Source organism: Martes martes, assembly GCF_963455335.1.
Source record: "Martes martes genome assembly, chromosome: 2".
NCBI lineage: Eukaryota > Metazoa > Chordata > Mammalia > Carnivora > Mustelidae > Martes > Martes martes.
This window is the reverse complement of record NC_137889.1, coordinates 70,901,915-70,909,891: the sequence shown is the minus strand read 5'-3', so window position 1 is coordinate 70,909,891 and position 7,977 is coordinate 70,901,915. Positions and strand designations below refer to the sequence as shown.

General features: G+C 42.0%; 1 pseudogene across 1 annotated transcript; it reads left to right on the top strand.

Moving 5' to 3' along the window:
* The first annotated feature begins 297 nt into the window (after positions 1 to 297).
* LOC308338636 (heat shock cognate 71 kDa protein-like) lies at positions 298 to 2,200 on the top strand (annotated as a pseudogene). Its single transcript has one exon. The product of its transcript is annotated as a heat shock cognate 71 kDa protein-like (transcript).
* Positions 2,201 to 7,977: the final 5,777 nt, after the last annotated feature.

Here is a 7,977-nt window from a genome sequence, read left to right as displayed (position 1 = left end):
TGGGAAAGCAGTTCTGTTTGGTTATACTACTTGCCAGAGATAATTTCAGCCAAGGACAGTGCAAAAACTTAGGAGGACATTTTAGCCACGATATCTAACGACAACTTTTCATTTTAGCGAAATTTCACTGGAGTTTGAGGATTTGAAATTGTTTTTCAAAGAGCAGATTCTTTTGTTGGTACGTCAGGGAAACTCTTTTCTGTTAGAAAAGTCAATTTTAGGTCTCATTGAACATGGGGTAGATCTTTGGATTGCTGTGTTCTTCTCAAGCTAAGCCAGGCCCACACAGAAGCAACCATGTCTAAGGGACCTGCAGTTGGCATTTATCTTGGCACCACTTACTCCTGTGTAGGTGTCTTCCAGTACAGGAAAGTGGAAATAATTGCCAATGATCAGAGAAACGGGACCACCCAAGTTATGTCGCCTTCACAGACACCGAACGATTGATCAGTGATGCTGCAAAGAATCAAGTCGCGATGAACCCCACCAAAACAGTTTTTGATACCATATGCCTGATTGGATGGAGATTTGATGATGCTGTTGTCCAATCTGATATGAAGCATTGGCCTTTCATGGTGGTGAATGATGCTGGCAGGCCCAAGGTCCAAATAGAATACAAGGGAAAGACAAAAATTTTCTATCCAGAGGAGGTGTCCTCTATGGTTTTGACGAAAATGAAGGAAATCGCAGAGGCTTATCTTGGGAAGACGGTTACCAGTGCAGTTGTCACAGTACCTGCGTACTTCAATGATTCTCAGCATCAGACTACCAAAGATGCTAGAACTATTGCTGGTCTCAATGTACTCTGAATCATCAATGAGCCAACTGCTGCTACTATTGCTTATGGCTTAGACAAAAAAGTTGGAGCTGAAAAGAATGTGCTGATCTTTGACTTACGAGGTGACACTTTTGCTGTGTCAATCCTTACTAGTGAAGATGGGATCTTCGAGCTTAAGTCCACCACTGAATGGTCAACCATTTTATTGCAGAGTTCAAGTGCAAACATAAGAAAAGTATCAGTGAAAACAAGAGGGCAGTTCGTCGTCACCATACTGCTTGTGAATGTGCTAAGTGTACACTTTCTTCCAGCACCCAGGCCAGTATTGAGACGGATTCTCTGTATGAAAGAATTGACTTCTATACCTCTATCACTTGTGTCCAGTCTGAAGAATTAAATGCTGACCTGTTCCATGGCACCCTGGACCCTGCAGAGAAAGCCCTTCAGGATGCCAAGTTAGACAAGTCTCAGATCCATGATATTGTCCTGGTGGGTGGTTCTACCCATATCCCCAAGATTCAGAAACTTCTCCAAGATTTCTTCAATGGAAAAGAACTGAATAAGAACATCAATCCTGCTGAGGCTGTTGCTTATGGTGCAGCTGTCCAGGCAGCCATCCTTTCTGTAGACAAATTTGAAAATGTTCAAGATTTGCTGCTGTTGGATGTCACTCCACTTTCTCTTGGCATTGAAACTGCTGGAGGAGTCATGACTGTTCTCATCAAGCGTAATACTACCATTCCTACCAAACAGACACAGATCTTCACTACCTACTCCAACAACCAGCCTGGTATGCTTATTCAGGTGTATGAAGGTGAGAGTGCCATGACCAAGGATAACAACTTATTTGGAAAGTTTGAACTCACAGGCATACCTCCTGCCCCTTGTGGTGTCCCTCAGATTGAGGTCACTTTTGGTATTGATGCTAATGGTATCCTCAATGTCTCTGCCGTGGAAAAGAGCGCAGGAAAAGAGAACAAGATTACCATCACTAATGGCAAGGACTGCTTGAACAAGGAAGATATTGAGTGTGTGGTCCAGGAAGCTGAGAAGTACAAAGCTGAAGATGAGAAACAGCAGGACAAGGTGTCTTCCAAGAATTCACTTGAGTCTTATGCATTCAACATGAAAGCAACTGTTGAAGATGAAAAACTTCAGGGCAAGATAAATGACGAAGACAAACAGAAGATTCTTGACAAGTGCAATGAAATCATCAACTGGCTTGATAAGAACCAGACTGCAGAGAAGGAACAATTTGAACAACAGCAGAAAGAGCTGAAGAAAGTCTGCAATCCCATCATCACCAAGCTGTGCCAGAGTCCAGGGGGCATACCAGGAAGAATGCCTGGAGGCTTCCCTGGTGGTGGAGCTCCTCCCCCTGGTGGTGCCTCCTCTGGGCCCACCATTGAAGAGTATGATTAAAGCAACCTAAGAATAAACAGGTCTAGCATTGTTCCACACACAATATTCGAAGGACCCAAATTTGTAGCAAATTCCATGGCAGTTGTAACAATGAGCTGCTATAGCAAAAAAACTGGGCATTCTTTTTACTTGAATATGGAATATGTGCACCGGGAAAGGAAATAAACATTGCACATTATAAGCACTGTATTGTTAAGCAGAAAATGCAATGTCTTAAATCAAACTGTACTTAAAATTGGCACCATTAAAAAAAAAGTCAATTTTAGAACAGAAAGAGAGTTTCCATGCTCTGTAGGACTGACGCAACTGCCCTTTGTGTTCAAAGCTGATGCTATTGATGCCATTCTAGAAGAGGGTGCTCTTCAATTGTTTCCACTTCAATTGACAACAGATTCATACTTATGCACATAGTCTTTCCTGACCCTCATAACCAATGGTAGTCTCTGGGAAGATGGCAGTCAAGGTTTGAAGGGTAGCAGAACATGCCATCCCAAATATGCCACTTTGGTATATTGATTATTTTGAGTTTCAGGCATTTGAAAAACAGCAGATGCAGTGAGACTTTCTCTGCACTCTCCTTTCCTTCCAAAGAACAGATCATCTAAAAGGAACCCATTTGTCATAAATCCCCACCCTGGGACTTTCATCACCTAGGGAGAATTGACTCTAGTCACAGGAGAGGAGACTAGAAGTTCATACCACATGCAGACAAACTTTGTCACAAACTATCATGTCTTCCATCTTATCTTCTAAGAGCCCGTTTATTTTTCACAAAAATCACTTATTCTTCCCTAAAAGGCCTATATCTCCCTTGCTTTTCCCTATTAAGATGGGATTTAATCCTGAATTCCAAGTCATTTGGGGGAGCTACTCATTTTTCTCTGGGGATGTGTACATGAGGCAAATATATGAATAAAGTTCTGTTTCTCTTTTGTTAATCTCTCTTATTATAGGAGATTCAGCTAAGAACTCGCAAGGATAGAAGGAAAATTTTTTTCCTCTCCTACAGTTTCAAGTTATGTTAGTTATTGGGGCACCTGGGTGGCTCAAATGGTTGAGCATCTGCCATCAGCTCAGATCACAATTTCCAGGCCCTGGGACCAAGCCCTGGGATCGCTCGCTCATGTCAGGCTCCCACCTCAGTAGAGAGTCTGCTTCTCCCTTTCCCTCTGCTGCTTCCCCTGCCTGCACTCTGTCTCTCTTGCTCTAAGTGAATAAGTAAAAAATTCTAAAAAATAGGAAAATAAAAAAGTTATGTTAGTTATGTTAGCTAGAATTCTGGGGGCAAGTAACAGAAACTAAATGGATTCAACTTAAGCAAAAAGACGGAACTTGGCATAAGGATACAGAAGTGTGCTAAAGAAATAAGTACAGGAGTACAGTCAGGCCTTGGGAAGGGTTGAAATTAAGAAATGAAAAGCGTCTATACTCCCAAGATACACTCTCAAACCATCTCTACTCTGCTTTTTCCTACACATATGCTTCATTCTCTAACACCAGAGTCCATCTTTCCCTTCTTTCCTTTCCATAAGGCCAAATATGGCTGAACCACAGCTAATGATTTTATCTGTAACTGTTCCAGTCATTAGAAGAGACCAACTTTCTGTCTTTCCATTCTTACTCCTGGAAGAGAGAATCTGATTGGTCCTACTTGAATCAAGTTTCCACCCCTTGTTCAATCATCTGAGGTCATCAAGTTGAGCCACACAAAAGCTATAGTCTCTAGGAGACCACCTATGTGGATCAGGGGCACTTCTCAGGGAAGGTGGAATGGGTTGAGAGCTGGAATGTTGAGTTTTGTTAAAGATCCCCCCAAAAGTGTCTCCAGGGTGGCCACTAAATTCTGGAAACACAGAAAAATACATAATAAATGGTTTATTAATGTTACATGATAAAATAGTATTATTTGTGTTTCCAAACATGGTGGCCACCTTGAACTATAAAGGAAGGAGTCTATAGCCCTGGAATAGAAAGAAGCTACAGGGCATGAATTCATGGTGTTGTCATGAGCCTGGACATCCATTTATCTGAACTAACCAGTCATAAATGCCCATGTGGCTCATGTAAATAGATTCATACATAATGAAGAGATAATTACCTCAGCTTTCTAGTTGCAACCAAATATCTTCCAGTTACAGAGAATACTTAACAGGCTAATTAGTAGCATTCATTATTCTTCCCCTTAGTCCCCCAAGAATGATTCCTGCTAATTCCTCAGTAATCCAAATCCTAATGCTTCACATTCCAGCTATCTACCCCTAGCTCTTGTGTTTATGTATCATCCCCTTTGTTAGACTTTCAGCAGATGTAGGATCATTCTCATGTTTAAAAAAAAAAAAGTTGCCTCTGGAGAATGGCAGCTTCAGTATAGCTGGACTTCTTATATGTCAGCTACAGGCTCCCAAGGGTTGTAGTAAGAACACTAGGAGCTGAATCACCTTTTTTGATTTACCTTCACCTTCATGTTTGCTGTATTCTATTTGTTAGAAGCAACAAACTAAAGCTGGACCATAATTAAGGGGAGGAGGATTCAACTTTTCCTTCTGATAAGAAAAGGGTCAACAAATTTATGAATATATTTTTAAATCACTAGAAGAAGTTTCCTTTCTTTGCACAAGAAGAAATACAAAGATAGATATCCTAAGGCTATTACAGTAACACTGTTATCAAGACTCCAGGCTCTGGGGTGCCTGGGTGGCTCAGTGGGTTAAAGCCTCTGCCTTCGGCTCGGGTCATGATCCCGGGGTCCTGGGATCGAGCCCCGCATCGGGCTCTCTGCTCGGCGGGGAGCCTGCTTGCCTTCCTCTCTCTCTGCCTGCCTCTCTGCCTACTTGTGATCTCTGTCTGTCAAATAAATAAATAAAATCTTTAAAAAAAAAAAAAAGACTCCAGGCTCTTTCAAACTTTCTTCTCAGCTCTTTAAGGGCTTGGCTTATATTTTGTTCATATAATGACTGCTGCATCTCCCCACATCACATCTGTATTCTAGACAGGATGAAAACAAAATGTTATTTGTCCTCCATACCTCCCCCCCTTTCCTGCCTAAGCAGGAAAGTAACAGCTTTCTCATAAACAAGCCAGCCGTCTTCCTCTTAGATTTCATTGCCCAGACTTGTGTCACATGGGCCTGTCAGGAACTCCATTCAGCTGGAAGAGAAAGCTGAGCTGTCTGGTGTTGGAGTACCCAATTAAAGCAATAAAGAGCCAAAATAAAAAAGAGTGAAGTCTTTAATCACTTAGTGCAGGGCACCTGGGTGGCTCAGGTGAGCATCGGCCTTCAGCTCGGGTCATGATCCCAGGGTCCAAGGATCGAGTTCCGTGTCAGGCTCCTTGCTCTGCAGAGAGACTGCTTCTCCCTTTGCCCCTCTTCCTACTTGTTCTCTCAATCTCTCTCTCTCAAATAAATAAACAAAATCTTTTAAAAAATGAAATAAATAAAATCTTTTTTTTTTAATTTTATTTTTTTCAGTGTTCCAGAATTCATTGTTTATGCACCACACCCAGTGCTCCATGCAATACATGCCCTCCTTAATACCCACCACCAAGCTCACCCAACCCCCCACCCCTCTCCCCTCCAAAACTCACAGTTTGTTTCTCAGAGTCCACAGTCTCTCATGGTTTGTCTCCCCCTCCAATTTCCCCCAATTCACTTCTCCACTCCATCTCTCCATTTCCTCCATATTATTCCTTATGCTCCACAAATGAATGAAACCATATGATACTTGACACTATCTGCTTGACTTATTTCACTCAGCATAATCTCTTCCAGTCCTGTCCATGTTGATACAGAAGTTGGGTATTCATCCTTTCTGATGGAGACATAATACTCCATTGTATATATGGACCATATCTTCTTTATCCATTCATCCGTTGAAGGGCATCTTGGTTCCTTCCACAGTTTGGCAACTGTGGCCATTGCTGCTATGAACATTGGGGTACACATGACCCTTCTTTTCACTATATCTATATTTTTGAAGTAAATACCCAGTAGTGAAGTTGCAAGGTCATAGGGTAGCTCTATTTTTAATTTCTTGAGGAATCTCCACACTGTTCTCCAAAGTGGCTGCACCAACTTGCATACCCACCAACAGTGTAAGAGGGTTCCCCTTTCTCCACATCCTCTCCAACGCTTGTTTCCTGTCTTGTTAATTTTGGCCATTCTAACCAGTGTAAGGTGGTATCTCAATGTGGTTTTGATTTGAATCTCCCTGATGGCTAATGATGATGAACATTTTTTCATGTGTCTGTTAGCCATTTGTATGTCTTCTTTGGAGAAGTGTCTGTTCTTGTCTTCTGCCCATTTTTTGACATGATTATCTGTTTTGTGTGTGTTGAGTTTGAGGAGTTCTTTATAGATCTTGGGTATCAGCCCTTAATCTGTACTGTCATTTGTGAATAGCTTCTCCCATTCCGTGGGTTGCCTCTTTGTTTTGTTGACTGTTTCCTTTGCTGTGCAGAAGCTTTTGATCTTGAGGGAGTCCCAAAAGTTCATTTTCACTTTTGTTTCCTTTGCCTTTGGGGACATGTCTTGAAAGAAGTTGCTGTGGCTGATGTTGAAGAGGTTACTGCCTATGTTCTCCTCTAGGAGTTTGATAGATTCCTGCCTCACGTTAAAAAATCACTTAATGAAATAGTATAATCAAGAAGCTATACTGAGAAAGCACCTACTCCCCCCTGTTTCATTTCCCCCCATGAAATGATGTGCCCCCACCACTGGAGGATAGGATGGATCAACACAGATCCAGTAGGGTTGTTATACTTTTGAACAAGTACTGGACAAAAAGGATCCTATCTTTTTCTGGTCCCAGGTAGAGGAAGGAGCATGAAAGAGAAGGGTTAAGAGTGGAAAAGTACTGAGTCAGAGCAGAGAAAGTATCTTCAAGGTGCCCCAATGAGACCTCCAAATGGAGGAACCTGAGCTAGGAATGCAGCTACACATGAGTACATGGATGGCCAAGTTCTTGACTTGATGCTTAACTGACTGAGCCACTGAGTCCTTGACTATAGCTCCCCTTAGAGGCTGCAGTGCACTGGCTGCATGCCCAATCTGGTGAGGGGAGGGCAGTTTTCCCCTGGGAAGTCTGCCAGGTAAAGCCTTTGTAACTTCCCATGGCCAGGCCTGGAAAATCACACATAGGTTTTTAACTAGGATCTGTACTATCTCTGGTTCCACCTAGCTGCAAGAGAAGCTGGAAAGTTGAAAATTGTTCTTTCTAGCCTCTACAATAAGGAAAGACAAGGGCAAGGCTGGCTGGAAATGCATGTTGAATAAACAGATCAACATTATCTGTCCAGGAGCACAAATGGCCAGAAGGATGCTCAATTTCATTACAGATATTTGGATGTTTGAGGATTCAACTGTGAATTTTTAAACACAGTTTAATGTATGTATGTGATAGATATCAAGTAGTAGAGAAAAAGTATGAGTTTGAGGAGAATTAAGTCAGGGGAAAAAAACTGGGGAAGGAGGAAAATGACAGAAAGGAGCAGGGACAAAAAAAAGATAGAGCCTCTGAAACCCACAGGGACAGGAAGTTAGGTCAAAGACCTGGGAGTTCAGCTTCTCAAGCCAAAGGCAAGTTGGTGTTACCATCATTTGACATGTACCTTATGATGGGCCCTTTTATGTCTTGTTCTTTCAGCTTTGTCTCACAGCATTACAAAACTGGTTTGGCCTATTTTGTCAGTAGCAGGATAACCCCCTTGTCAGCAAAAAAGATTTATAATCCAAAATGAATCTTGCAGTTTTCCAGACCCTTCATCATGCAGAAGTTCCA